The sequence below is a fragment of the Scophthalmus maximus genome, chromosome 7 (assembly GCF_022379125.1).
Source record: "Scophthalmus maximus strain ysfricsl-2021 chromosome 7, ASM2237912v1, whole genome shotgun sequence".
In the NCBI taxonomy this organism is placed as follows: Eukaryota; Metazoa; Chordata; class Actinopteri; order Pleuronectiformes; family Scophthalmidae; genus Scophthalmus; species Scophthalmus maximus.
This window is the reverse complement of record NC_061521.1, coordinates 8,874,312-8,889,709: the sequence shown is the minus strand read 5'-3', so window position 1 is coordinate 8,889,709 and position 15,398 is coordinate 8,874,312.

Sequence of the window (15,398 nt, the reverse complement as noted above, 5' to 3'; positions counted from 1 at the left end):
CGTCTCACAGTGCACACAAAGCCCTCGGCGACGGGAATAGGGGAAATTGGCAAACCTTACATGGTCCCCTGCCATCATCCCTCGCTCCCTCCCTCTGTTTCACAACAGACGCTGTGTTCCACGTAGACACTGTCAGCTGCACAAGAATGGCTCGAAATTTGTTCGACAATGACGGTGGACAAAAAAGGGGACCAAAAAAAAGAAAAGAAAAAACGCTCTCAAAGTCAGCATCTCGGTTGACAATGACGACACAGCACCAGGGGAGGAGGGTCGTGAGCAACGCACAGACTTCTATCCAGGTCCTATCGCTATGGAAACACGCCCCCCCCCCATACCCCTCCCTCCCTACTACTACTATTACTATAGTATACACATGCACGCACACACTTGTCAGCTGCAGGCCAGGTCTGAGCCCAGATGGCGGTGAACTGCATAACTCACTTATCTGTCTCTGGCCTCTAAAGGAATGCCTGAAGGCCTCTCCAATTCCCAATGGAGGTCACCGAAATGAGAGAGAGAGAGAGAAAGAGAGAGAGAGAGAGAGAGAGAGAGAGAGAGAGATGCCATCTGCTCCCGGACACCAGAGCATCCCCTTTTCCTGTCCGTCCCCATATTCATCCCCCCTTTTTCTTTGACCTTTAACCCCCAAAACCCTCAAAAATCCTTGCACTGTTCCCGGAGAGTCACTGTGGATGGGGAAGGGGGCAAAGGGATGAATCAGCATCATTTGATTTGTCTGCGGTGTGAATCCACCACAAAATTGCCGTCTGGTCTTCTTAGGATGTTGACAAGACTTTTGCTTCTTGATAGCTTTTAACTGTTTGAAATCATGCAAAATTAAAGGAACAACACAACGGTTGTATTTTCATGTCAATTTATTCTACGGTAGAACATATATTTTACTAACAACCACGATGTTAATCAGTGGTTCCCATCTTTTTTTTTTTGTGTTACTTTTTGGCCTACTTTAAAATGAACCAAAGAACTGTTATCTATTCTTGGAGGCTTAAAATTGATCAAATCTGAGAGGCGCAATGCCCCATGAAAATATAACGAAACTAACAAAATAAACAACTAAAGAAAATGAAAAACCTTTGTGGAGGGTCCCAACCCCCTCAAGGTTCGGAACCAGTGGAGTAGATACTGAGTTCTCCCTCAGATATTTTAAAAAGAGTCTTAATGGCATTGTTGCATAGACAAGACTAGTATCTAAATTACTGTAATTCCACTTCTGCAATTTCACTCAATTTGACTACTGTGTTTTATTAAAAAGAACCTCAATAGCAAGGTGTCTCTCTTCATACAAATGTGTACACCCTCCCCGTTTTAATGTTCCATAAGGAAGACATGCAGTGTTGGAACAAACAGCCCTGGGACATTGAGAGCTTACACACTGTTCTCAGGGACAGTACGAGCCAGGGGGTCACTGGGTTCAGTCTATACAACCTTCTGTGCAGGAGTCTTCTCATCGCTCCGGATGGTTTGCCGACTGGGGCTTTCCAGAGAGAGACTGTATTCACGCCTCCTTTTCCAAATAAACATTCTGGAAAACATGTTGCAAGTGAACGTTGCTCTCGCACATGATTGCGTGTGAACTCACACGTGTTATACGTAAGGAACATTTAAATAAATGCTTCTCATCACAATACTGTAATATTGTCATTTTGTCCTTGAGGGAACACGAGATGACTTTCTATTAAAGTTGAACAAATTCATAGGAATAGTCATTGTGTTTGTTGCATTAGCAGTTGCTACAAGTATTTTTTTTAAAAATGGTTTACTGCTGGAGAGACATGTGAGGAAAAGAGATGTGAGAAAAACAAAAACGGAGAAGAAAAGAAATATTTGAAAGGCGGAGAAGGCACCGACACGTCCCACCTTCATCACGATGCCAACTCTTCACTCTCACTCTCACAGCCCCTGATGAGGCAGCACACCCCTCTCCTGTTTGATGAGTATTGCTGCACTGTTTAAAGAGGCCAAGTCTGGCGAGTTCTCCACCACCCACTGAGTCAAGTGGGGCTCAGGTGTGTGTGTGTGTGTGTGTGTGTGTGTTCACCACATGTGCTTGTGTACATGCTGGTGTGTGGTCTGCCCAGTTTGTATGAAGTACATCACACTGGTGTTCTTGTACATACGTGTGTGTGTGTGTGTGTGTGTGCAGCTTTTCACGAGAAGTGAGAACGAAAGAGATTGAAAGTGACCGCGATGTGCGTGTGATCGGTCTCGCAGATTCAAGGTCTCGGTTTTGGTTTCACTATACTCATGATCAGTTTTTCCTGAAATCATAATGCTCCTCCGTTGCTTTTCAGCAGGACATGGGCAGTGATGAAAAAAAGGTTGGGACTGTTGTTTTGCTGTTTCTGGTAAATTTGGGGAAAAAAATATCCTCATTGCTTCAAATATTTGATGGTTTTCAGAAAATATGTAAAGAGCAGACTGCATGCAGAACGTTGACCATCACATATGTGATCATCTGCGCCCCGATGAGCGGGTGTGATGATATGGTTACTATAATTATATCACTATAGGGATATTACAGTTTAACTATAACATAGCTTACCGTAGGTCAATGCAGATCCTCCTGCAACAACTAAATGGTGTCATTTATATGACACAGTAATTTCTGCCAATAACAATCAACCATGAAACCATGAAAAGTGGCATTTTTTAAAGACAAATTCTCACAAGATAGGTGCAGTTGGTGATGAGAAAAGCAAGCAAAAAGTTAGGGTATGAGGGTCGACCGAGGGCTTGTTTAAATACAGAGAGCGTTCACGGACCCCTTTTCAGAACGTGTACAAACAATTCTTTAACAACTGAATGCACTAAATCACCACTGACGCTGACTCACTGTCAGCAGCGTGACTCCACTCACTGGCGGCAGAGAGCAACGTGTGTGTGCTCAGCTGATCCGGACAGTGTGTTACTGAAAAGGGCAGCGAGAAGCCCGATGATCACGTTCTGATAACTTATGTGTTGCTGGGCTGTAAAGTGCTTATATTGGTCAGAATTGTACTTGAACTGAATGTGACAGCTAGGACTATAACAAGAGACCGATTGTAACAGCTGAACTAACAACTGGCGAATGTCATGGCCAGATAAACGGTGACGCGTTCGCTTGTAGTGGTACAGGCTGAGGTTTGAATGGTAATGCTTGAAAAGGGAACAAACAGTAACTATGAGTTGTTGTTTTTTTTTACACTTAACTAAGTCATTTTGGATTTCCGCCAATCTTGAGCTCTCAACCAGCAGTATTCTACATGACGAATGGGCACCTTCATTCCACCTCTATCAAATGGGTCAAGTGTACTTTAAACAGCCACATCAGATATGCTTCGTGATTTTTATTATTATTTTTTTTTACCGGCAGTGAACGCTGCTCCCCTTCCGTCATTGTGGGGCGGCTGCGGCACAGGAGGCAGAGCAGGTCATTCTCTAACCTGAAGGTCGGGGGTTTGATCCCTGGCTCCTCTGGTCAAAGTGTCCTTGGGCATGACACTGAACCCCCAAATCGCCCCCAAGTGCCATCAGTGTGTGCATGGATGAGTGATAGAGCAGTTTTACCTGTAGAAGTGCTGCATGAATGTGTGTGTGTGTGTGTGTGTGTGTGTGTGTGTGTGTGTGTGTGTGTGTGTGTGTGTGTGTGTGTGACTTTGAGGTGTTTCTTTTACCTCCCATTAATTTCAGATTTTGTTTCAGACGTTAAAAAAAGGCGTGTGCATCTGCAACAGAAGGATATGTTCAAAATCCTCACACTGTCAAAGTCTCACTGGCCTAACAGGAGATTCACCGAACCTCCCCTTTGCTAGTGAAGGGTTACCTCTGCCAGATAAATGGTTACTTAAGTCTCGGGTCACGACTTTTAAGTCTTCAACAAGTCGGGACAAGCACCTCTGTCATGTGGCCTCACAGCGCCACCAGCTCTGAGCTGCTTTTCCTCAGCCACTGACAAAACGTGTGGAACAAATGGCACAAGCCAAATGGAGGGGCAATAAGACGAGGGGGCCCTCTGTGAAGTGCGTGCGTGCGTGTGTGTGTGTGTGTCTGTCTGAGAGTGCATGTGAGGCAGCGTGTGTGTGTTGATAAAGTGTACCCAAGCAGACAGGACGTGGTGTGTGTGGATTTTGCAGAGTGAATGGTGATTGTGGATTTTGAAAGGAGAGGGGGGTGTCCCCCTGTGTGAGAGTGAATGTCAGGGCCCTCTCTGAGTGAGGGCGTGTGTGTGTGTGTGTGTGTGTGTCACAACAGGCCAGAATTGGTGAGAAAGAGCAGTTTGTCGGTTCAAGTATGCCCCCATGTGACGGTTGAGAGAATTTGAGGGCCGAGACAGACTTCTGGTTTCCTCGAGACCCTCAAGTCACACGTGTGTCGGTGATGTTAAGCCTCAGTCGAGAAGGTCTTTGTCTGATCAAATATAGATGGTGGACACAATAAAAGACAACTCAACACAAAGTGTCTTACCCTCACCGCTCTACCTCCTGAGCCACAGCCCAATAGTGAGCCATCATTAAATCGTTTTTCTCATCAGCTGTTTCTGTGTCGATAACAACACGTCCTCGGAATGAAACTGTAAATATGACGTTTGGTTGTCCACATCCCGTAGAATGACACACAGAAGCATGTTCTTATCTGACACCCGTTATTGTCAGAGCCTTCAAGAAATGTTCAAGACGTTTAAGTGCTTTGGCACCCTAAACACGCACCTCGTTGTCATGGTTACAATATAAGACAGTCACCCGAGTGTGTAGACCAGGATTAGAACAGAAATAGAGATGCAGAGCCTTACTAACTTTACCGGCCGGACATCCTGTCTGTCGTCAGCACACTGTACTTCAATCAGGAGAGTCTCATAGAGAAACAAACGAGAACCAGTAAATTAGAATAAAGTTATATTTCATGGTGAACAGGACAAATAACGTTCGCCACTTAATCCCTAGCAGGAAGTAGAACACCATGGAAGCTGTACGGTGTGAATTAGGTGCTTCAGACATGAAGGAGACTTTTCCTCCGGGGGGCCAAGACACTGGTGCTGGTGGGGACGAGGAAGGGGGCACCAAGTTGGGACGTGTCATGAAGAGCTTCTGCTTGGAGGGTTTGATAAGGAGATGACCGGGCGTCTGGAACTGACGAGGCGTCAGGCGGAGGCCGACCATGCAGTGGTCGAAGTGACAGCTGGATGACAGGAGAGAGAGAGAGAGAGAGAGAGAGCGGTTTTAAACTTTGACCGCTTCCAAGTGATCGGCTCAAGGTGAGCATGTCAGGGTGTAGATATCAAGATTTTTTCCGGAGGGGCTGAATGTGAAAACGCAGACGTCCGCAAATGTTGCTCTCGACCTTTGCCGCGTGGTTTCCTTCAAAGGCCCCCGAGTCAATTTTATGGAAAAGATGTCAGAGTGAGAATACAGCAGGAAAATCTCTGGAAAATTCACAGCGAGCAAGTGGGGCGTGTCGATGCCTTCCGCGGTGGGATTATCGTCATCACATGCCTCACGCGGGCTCTACACAGATGCCACAGAATGTTCCAAAGATTTTCCTGCTGTTGTGAACAGTGTCTGACTTGCACAGCCTCCTGCTGCGTGCGTCACGTGTGAGAGGCAGACCCCCCGAAAATGACCCAATTTTCCGGCACACGGAAATGTTGCTGACAGTATACCCCTGCTTTTCTTCTCAGTTTGTGGGCCGTCACACCACCGGTGGAAACGTATCGATTTTGTGAAAGGTTAACACCATCCAAGGGGATTTTCACCCCTCGGATGAAAGCAGCCCAACAAACAGGGGGAGCGCTAAAATCTTAAATCCCCGAGTCCGAAGAGACACTTGTGACACGGGGGGGGGGGGGGGGGGGGGGGGGGGGGCAGAGTAAGCAAACAGAGCCACCGGGACAGAGATACTGTGTGTTTGTCTTTTGTTATGAAAACACAAATCAGCCTCTTTGTTTTGCTATTTTGTCCCCATATCAGAGGGTCATTATGAGCTGCCTTCTGGGTAGTTTACTCCGAGAGGACCTTATGATCAGAGGGCACTCCTATCGCCGACGGAAGACTTCAAACTGGACAACAACAAACACGGAGGCCTTTTATCTGCCTCCCTCGCTACGTCGGGACTGTGATCCTGCTTTGGGACGGGTCCCCGGCGCTATCAAGCCATTACGTTCGAAACAATCCCCCGAATCTTTGATCTTTTCCAACCGAGCCCTTGCGTCATGGCATCAAACCTCCGCTCGCTCTACGCTTCCCTATAGACAGACGGAAAAAGAAAAAAAAAAATCAAGTCTATTAAAACTCTTTCATCTGCCCACAACGTCACATCTGGGCTGGGATCTGACATCAGTGCAGAGGCCTATGTCAGATGTGGTTCCTCGATTAGCTAACGTGGCGGGTTCGTGCCCCCCCCCCATATTTTTTTGGCCTTTCAAGCAGTCAGACGGAGGGGGCTACATGAAAAGACCAGAGGGGCTGCTGGGGAGCATGGCCGGAGTGTAAAAACAGTACTAATTGCACTTGGCTGCTCTTTATGAAGTTGGAAGTCGTGCCGCCTGATCGCCACGCCCACCTCCTCCGCACCGCAGTCACACAGAGGCGACAACTGCACACCATAAACACCGCTCGCGGCAGGATTTGTGGTCGCTACGATCAAAGTCCCAGAGGGGTTGGTAGGCCTGACGCTGCGTGTGTGAGTGTGAGTGTGTGTGTGTGTGTGTGTGTGTGAGAGCGAGACAGAGAAAGAGAGGGGGGGGGGGGGCAATGTATGGGTTCTGTCGTTGTAATTCTTTATGACTGTAACAGCTGTACAACTTGATGAGCGAACATGACGCTAACATGCTACGCTCTGATGCTTGTGTGTGTGTGTGTGTGTGTGTGTGTGTGTGTGTGTGTGTGTGCGCGTCTCCCATCAGCAGTATGCTCCGTTTCAGCAACAACCCACTTAAAGTGTGTGCGTTCCTGGTCGAAAAAAAACCACTTATTCCATCCCTGTAAGAGATGCCCGTTGGCCAAAGTGAGGTAGTGTCCGACCCACCTTGGACCAGAGTTGCCAACGTTCCGATCAGGACAGTCTCGTCGTGACACGGATGCGAAAAAGTCACTTAGACTAAAATTAGATCCACCGCGGAGCGGGAGGAATAGACGCCGGCGCTTACCATGTAAGCGTGAATTAGGTGCTTCAGATATGAAGGGAGACTTCGGAGGCATTGGCGAACAAGACAGTCGTCCTTGTCTGATCTTTCGCTGAGCTTCATGCCGCGTAACTTAAATGGGTTCATTTCATCCCCCCCAAAAATTTGAAACCAAATCTCAAAAGAACTGTTGTCAGTTCAGTCGTGCTGCCCGGCGCGTCTCTACGTTATCCGCTTTAGCAAAAGGAAATGTCATGCCTAGTTTTGTCATGAACTAAAAGACATGCTACACGGTAAACTCAGGTTATAAGGTCCACCAGGAGCAGGGCCCCCGGGGGCCACTGCGGTCGCAATGGATCGTTCAACAGCAGCCACCCTGAAAAGGGGGGAGTGAAAATCCGGCCTTCACAGTGAGAGAGAGGAGCGAATCGAAGTGGCTGGAATGGGGATAATGGTGCACATGTTTTCAACGGTGGCTCCTTGAAGCCTTGTAGAATGACAAAGGAGCGCCTGAAAGAGAAGCTACAACCCGTTGCTAATCCATCTTTCTGCCCCCGACCCCGTCGCCTCAAGGACTTTGCCGCTCCATAAATATGACACCTGACTTTTCGGCTTCGCTCCCGTCATGATTACCCACGGCTGCCAGAGTCGCTGGAAAGTAAAACACGTGTCGTTTTTCGGGGCGGTGGTTGAAATGCTACATTCAAGGGCCAGATTTAACGCAGGAGAGATAAACCCGCCTTTGGTGGCCCGCGGGTCACGTCGATGTGGCTACACCGTAGCTGTGGTGGTTCATCCATTGATTACGGTGCCTGTTTTATTTGTGTATGTTTGGTGAGCTGCTTCTGCCTCACTACGGCGGCTCTGACCCTGGAAGAGGATTTCTTTTCAAGCCACGTTCTCACAGTGCTGTCTTCAGCACGACGTTGAGGCCACTGACTCCAAGTACACTGCTGGACCTTTACTTCCCCTTTCCTCCTAATTGTTCTCCTGCTCCTTCCTCTCATTGTCCTTTCTTTTCCTCATCTCATTCTTTACTTTTCCTTCCACTTCTTCTTTCTCTCTCATCCTCCTTCTGCTCCAACAGCCCCCCCCCCCACACACACACACCCATCTCTTTTTGATTCCTCTACCTGCCTGTCTGTTCTTTCTCCACTTTTTCTTATCTCACTCCATCTTTCTCTCAACTCTTTTCGATGTCTTTTTTTTTTTTTGCTCGGCCTCCCTCTTTTTTTTCCCCTGCGCGCTCTCTCTTCTCCATTTATTATCGCCAGCTGAGAAAAACAGAGGAGTCTTTTGGCACCGAGCCAGAGCAAACACTGATATCCAACCAGCCCCCCGCCTACCCCACTGCTCTCTCCCTCCATTGGCAGCTGTCCATAACTAAACACACAATGTAACAGTACACACACGCGCACACACACACACACACACACACACACACACACACACACACTCCCCGGAGTGTCCACTGTAGCTGTTTGCTTGGCTGACATGCTCTGCTGTAATTGCGGCGGCCTGCACAGCGCACTACAGCCTGCAGCTGTGGCCCTCTCCAAAAGCTTCGGCTGCAGCCAGCCAGAAAAAGAAGAAGAAAAAAACGTCAAACTGCGGAGCGGCAGAAAATAAACAGACACTTTGAGTCTCTTTCGTTGGCCCTATCTGGTCTTTCTCACCTGCAATCTTTCAAGTGGTTCGAGACCGCGGGCCTTCTCAGACCATATGCAGAGAAGGGCTGAAATTCTGTTGTTATAAAACAGAAGTCCTTAGAAACAACAACAACAAGAACAACAAAACAAACTAGCAACAGATGGGACAGTGATGAGTGTATCCCTCTGAATCATCCCAAAAGTTTTTTAAGGGTTTTAAGCTGTGCTTAATCTTTACTGAAGTCGAGCTGGATGAGAAGACCTACATCTAATCTGTCCAGTGAATACAAACATGTCAGCCTCCTACTTAATGGACATGCACTAACCGCTCATCAGGTCTTGGCAAGGAAGCGCATAGACTAGCCTACGCATATTTCCCAAATGGTTGAACTATTCCTTTAAGCGACACAGCAGTCGCTTGATGTCGGCAAACATTCAGCCTGCTGGAGAATCATGAAGCAGGACCCTGCCAGGTTCTGAGCCCTCCACATGAGGCTGTGGAGGAGGATGGGCAGACTCATAATCAATCAATCAATCAATCAATCAATCAATCAATCAATCAATCAATCAATCAATCAACCAACCAACCAACCACATTGCATTTGTATAGCCTATTTATTTAGACACATGTAGAACATTTCAAGTGGTACCTGTGCTATTCACAGAATCCCTGTGCACTTGAAGAGAATAAGGAAAATGAAATTGAAGCTCCCCAAACTTCCATGGTCCTTCAACTGGGGTTGGGGATGTGCACCATCTTTCAGCCACCATCTTCGCATGTGGAAAAAAACACCCCACGGTCACGTCAAATGAAAAAGGCTCGTCATAGCCGAAGCCTGTCGCGACATGCCGAATTTGTAGAAACGGGAACAAAACTGTATTATTGCAACAATTATGCTGAATCGCAAGAATGAGACGTACGTGCATGCTTTAAAAACCTTACACGGGTAAGAATACGTGTTGCACAAAGCACATGTGTGATGTAAACAGGTTCTGAGAAGCTGTTTCAGCTGTGTCTGTTTATGCCGACCTAAAAGGAACAAATACCCCCCCCCCCCCCGTGTTAGAACTAAGAGAACACATTACTTTACTCACACTTAACAGGATCTTTAATCAGAGCGAATACGTGTTAAAAAGATTTCCCAACCTCCCAAACGCCGACCCCCCCCCCCTTTCACATAATTTCCTGATGCTGAATGCTCTGCTTCCAGACCCGTGTGCCAAGCAGTTGCTAGACTAAACATGCCCAAGACCTAGTCTACTCCCAACACAGACGTGGAATTAATATATAAATATAAATCTTTTTACATAGCTACAATAAGATAAGGTCGGGGAGCGGACAAGGTTATCTCACACAAAATGTTTTTTAACTTGAGGGCATGTTGGGTATTTGTCTCTCTTCTTTTTTTAAAGATCATTTATTCAAACCATGACAACGCCTGCACATGTGTCTCTAAGGTAAACCTTCAGTTGTTTCCACACACACACACATGCTGACAGCTCATTAATGGCAGGTAATAAATGTTGTGTAAACACATCTGTTGGCGCTCAGTTACAATACAGTAAAAGGCCTTCACCCCTGGCCGTAAAAGTGCAGACCACCAGGCTCAGCACAGAGCTCCCATTATCATCTCCCTGTCCTCTGACTCCCAGTGACAATCCAGCTGCTTGTCACCACACTTCTTTGTTCGTTTTGTCGCTATTGTGGAGGGGTTGTTTGAGTGAAACCCTATCATTTTCTTAACCTTGCCTCACAATGAGCCTTTTTTCCCAGAAAGAAAATTAAAAAATCCAATGAAAAGATGATCTGGAGAAATGAAAATCCAACAAACAAACTTCGGATAATGTGGAATTTCTCACAAACTAAGACAAATACAGTGGACGTGATTTTGAAAAGGTAAAATCAAAGAGATTTGCACCTGCCCACCCCCTGAATACACAATCACTCATACACAATCACTCATACACAACACACACACACACACACACACACACAGACACACACACACACACACACACACACACACAGACACACACACACACACACACACACACACACACACACACACACACACACACACACACACACTAACAAGAATCCTGTCAGAAAACCCAGTAATGAGCTGGTGGGCAGGGGCCACTCCTCATGAGCAGGTCGCCTTAGCGTCGTATGGGCACGTCTATGGGGAATATATGCCACATGGCTGATAACCAGATCTGCCCCACGCTCGGGCCAGATGGCACTGGGCGTATCGTTAGCATTGCAGAGGTGGTCACAGGACGAGGACGAAAGCAATAGCGATGATTAAGGCCGATCAATAACGGTGATTAAATGAGATTTGACACAAAGGAGAGGACGCGAGGACGCTGAGACAGAAGGACTGAACATGTCCCAGAGCACCTTTTATTCACGATGTGCGCAGAGCTTTGTCAAACTCTGAAGGGGAAATGAGGCCGTTTCTGCCTGGCTCTGAGTCAAGGGAGGGACGCCAATAACATGCAAATTAATTTGATGCAAATTAACGCATTGATTTTATTATTTAGTCAATAATTTGGCATCTGCCTTTTGAAATTCAAATACAACGCTGATTGCATATTCTTATTGAGGGTGTACCTTTAAATACTCATTTAATGCCTGCCTTTAAAAATAAGACTTTCATCTGTGTGCTGTGCATAGCTCTCCACACTACTACAACACATTTAATTTGAAAACGCTTGAATTGCGATTTGGTATGGATGGGCAGGAACAGAGACTTTTGGTGCAGACACCGTTGTTTGGTGGACGAGCTCTCAGTCAGGCCCACCCAACCGCCCCGCTCCTTCAAATATGGTTACTCCTGGTTCCCAAAAAACAAGATGGCGCCGGTCATTACACTCAAGGCTTCAAAACGATAGTCACGGTGGGTTGGTCGTGACTCAGGATATATACCATCATATTCATACCCTTTGTGCCTCTTGTGATCGCGTTTATTCCAGTGCTTCATCATCACAGGGGGAGATACCCTCCTCTAACTGTTCACTTGTTTCCCTGTAAACTTTAATGTATATTGCCAAATAACACACACACACACACGCACACGCACGCGCACGCACACACACACACACACACACACACAGGCACAGGCACAGGCACTGAAAGCACAGCTTGTTACAACTCTCAGAGTGATTCCAGGTGGTTTTGCTGTCCTGTTCTTTCATACTGTGCAGGTACTATGAATTGACGATTATATGAAAGAAAACCATGACTATGTCTCAAGGACATATGGTTTTAATCTAACTCACACCTTAGGGAATGACGGTGGAGGGTCACACACACACACACACTTAAATATATACAAATGTGTGTATGGGGGCAGTCAGAGAGGGCGAGAGTGAGAAAAGGTCAAAAAGGTCAAAAGAAAAAAAGCAGAGGGATGTACATATAAATTCTCTTTTTGGGTTCAGGATTTACTCTTTATCACTGGTGAAATCTGTGAAAGATGTTTCACCCCTAATGGAATCATTCATACTTTTCTTTTCCCAGATGCCTCCTCGTCCTCCCTCAGAGTGAATGATTCAGGGACATGGAGCGGAGCCAAAAAGGAAAAGTGAGCGCAGCAATGTGTCCTGGCTTGTCTGACTTGTTTATCTCAAATCAGCAAAGTGGTTGCTGGGGGCTGGCGAGATTTGATGTTTGTATGTGTGCGCGTGTGCGTGCGCGCGTGCGTGTGTGTTAACAACACATGGTTGTTTGGCAATATACATGAACGTTTACAGGCAAACAAGTGAACAGTAAGAGGAGGGTTTCTTCCTCTGTGATGATTAAGCACTGGAATAAAAATGAGAGGCATAAAGGGTATAAATATGGTGATGTATTATCGGTCACGACCAACCCACCTTGATGTCACCCATTGGTTTGTGAAACTACAGTTCTGAAGCCTCGAGTTTAGTATTTGGACCAGCGACTTGTTTTTAAAACCAGAAGTTACCATACTGTATTTGAAGGAGCGGGGATATGGCCTGACTGAGAACTCCACTTACTCCTGCTAACGTGCACCGATTGGAAGGTACTAGCTGTCAATCATGCTGCATAAATATCCCAATGCATACTGTGCTTTATCGTCTATTTTACTCTAAGTGTGACCATCATAAATAATGAACATCATGCTATACAGAAAAAAAGACCTGAAACTAGCGATTGAGACCATGGACTCCTCAGGAAAATGTTTACTGATTAAGTCATTTTTTCATTGACATCTATAGAAACTGACTTTCTTTTTGCAGCCAGTGCAGTCGCCCCCTGCTGCTGATGCCAGAGAATACAGGCCTCAGGCACTTCCACATCTGCTTCAATTTCCGGTCCCGGTGAATATGTTCATCTTCACATGAAGTCTATGGTCACAACTTTACAACCAGTGGTGAAGGCAAAACGCAAAATAGTAAATATTTACTTTAAGTGCCAGTGCCGCCTCATCATGACGCCAAGAGAAGAAAATCGCTGAGCTCACTTTTCACCATTGTTATTTGTTGTTCATGGTTTCTTCGTGTCTGTCATTAAGTAACCAACTGCAGAGTACAAGAATCTGCTTCCTGTTCACACCGGCACACAGCCGCTCAGTGTACGTGAATGGTCACGTGAGGTGCATTTCCATGTGCGTTACAGGGATTAATATGGATACGGTGCTAGAACGCTCGACTGGATGGAGATCGTTTCGGTTTTTAAAAACGATCGCTGTTTCAATTAAAAAACGCATGGATGTGGCCGGGGGAGTATTTGTTTTGGTCTTGGCCTCTGGCCCCCATCCCAGTGCACCACATGGAAAAGTCACCGAACGCTGGTGGTTCTGGTCCAATCAGCACCACTGGCTCGTCTCCGTTCTACCCTACAGTCATGACATTCCGCTTCTCTGGCCGGTGAACACGATCCTACACTTTCTCCCTCTCTTTTAAAACCGTTTTCCACTGCAGGAAGCCAGATGGGACTGTGGCATGCCAGGCATTTCACCTGGTTCCCGCCGAGTCTCCTGACATCCTCGAAGTCGAGGGCCCGGGCATGAAAAACCACCTCCCGCCGAGGTACGCGACGCCCCTCGCATTGTTCCCGGCTTTGGCTGCACCTCAGGACTTCCCCGCGGGCCATTGTTCGTGCCAGTGGGGAAGAGAAAGAGGCATGTTCACACAAACAAGGACAAACCCACTCAGACTGACACGCACACTTTGGTGCTAATCGCCAGAGTCAAAAAATGAAAAGAACACTGCCCCAGGAGGACCAAACTCCTACATGTCTATTTATTGTATGAAATACAATAAATCAACTACTCCATTGACCCTGCCTTCAGGTCTGTTGGTGTGTCTTTTTAAATGTTTCCATTTTTCAGCATCGCCCTCAGACTCTTGTCTCTCGAGGTCTGTTCGTCTTTCTCATAAGATTGTCGTCGTCTTCCTCCCCGTTCACTCCAGCCTCTCCATAGCTCACCAGTCGCTGTTCTGTCCATAAACCCCGTTTTCCTTTAACTTATTGCATTACATTCCTCTGACTGCAGGGGGTGAGAGTAGAAAAAAAGACGTTGACTGGAGGTCAAATCTTGTGCATGGTAAATCTTGTGCATGGACAAAAAGTTGGCCCTGGGGGGCTCGTGTCACAGTGAGTCACTTCTCAGCAAAGGAGCGTCACAGCAGTGCAAAGATACATCAACTGGTCTAGGAAAAAGAGTAGGACAAATTTTGGACGGATACCTGTCAACATACTACTGTCAAAACCAAGACAATGGGTTCTGCACTTCTCTGGATCCAAGCAGAGAAGACACACCAACAACTGTGCTGCTTTCCCCCCTCTGTGCTGTTGTCTAGACTGACTGATGTTCCTTTTTAAAATTTTTTTAAGTGTGCTGCATACTGTACGTATCAAGAGAAGATATCGCCTTTCACGGAAGCGAAGGCCGTTTTAAAGGGTTTGTAATATAAAAAAATAGAACAATCCAAGCAGAGAAAATAGTAGATGGGAGGCTAGGGACGATGACAAGTGTCTAGAGAGGGAGCATTGCGGATTTCTGCCGAGAGAGCGAGAGAGTTCCAGGGGGTGGGGGCCGCCGTACGAACACAGGGGATGGCGAGCAGACCAGAACCTGCAGCTGGACTCTTTTGGCTCGGGGTTTGGCCGTTTCCCAGCTTTGTGGAATTGGCCAAAACAATGGAAAAAAAAACGCTTGGGAGGAGAAGCATCAGATTTCCAAGCGGGCTTCTCTCTCTCTCCCCCGTCTCAAACAACCACAAATATTTAAGTTTGTAGTTGTGCCCTGACTCAAGCTGTGGTGAGTTGACGTTGGACAATGGAAATGCATAAAGGAAAAATAGTTTTTTTTTCTGTTGTTTAAAATCAGGCCAACAAACTGAAGGCAAGGAAACGGTTAGTGTTAGTATAATGTGCCGCTATCTCTGTTTACACTGGATTATTTTCTGCACGTGTGAGCTAAATAAACGATGCTTTGATCAGCATGTGCAATATGATGTGCAGATGATGAGACCATAAAAAATATTTTAAAATGTTTAGTTCATTCGACATGTGCGGAGGCAGTGTTCATAACGTTCAATACCACATCCAAACCTGACACATGGAGAAGTGATCTCACATATGAAGTATTGCTAAAAAGTAG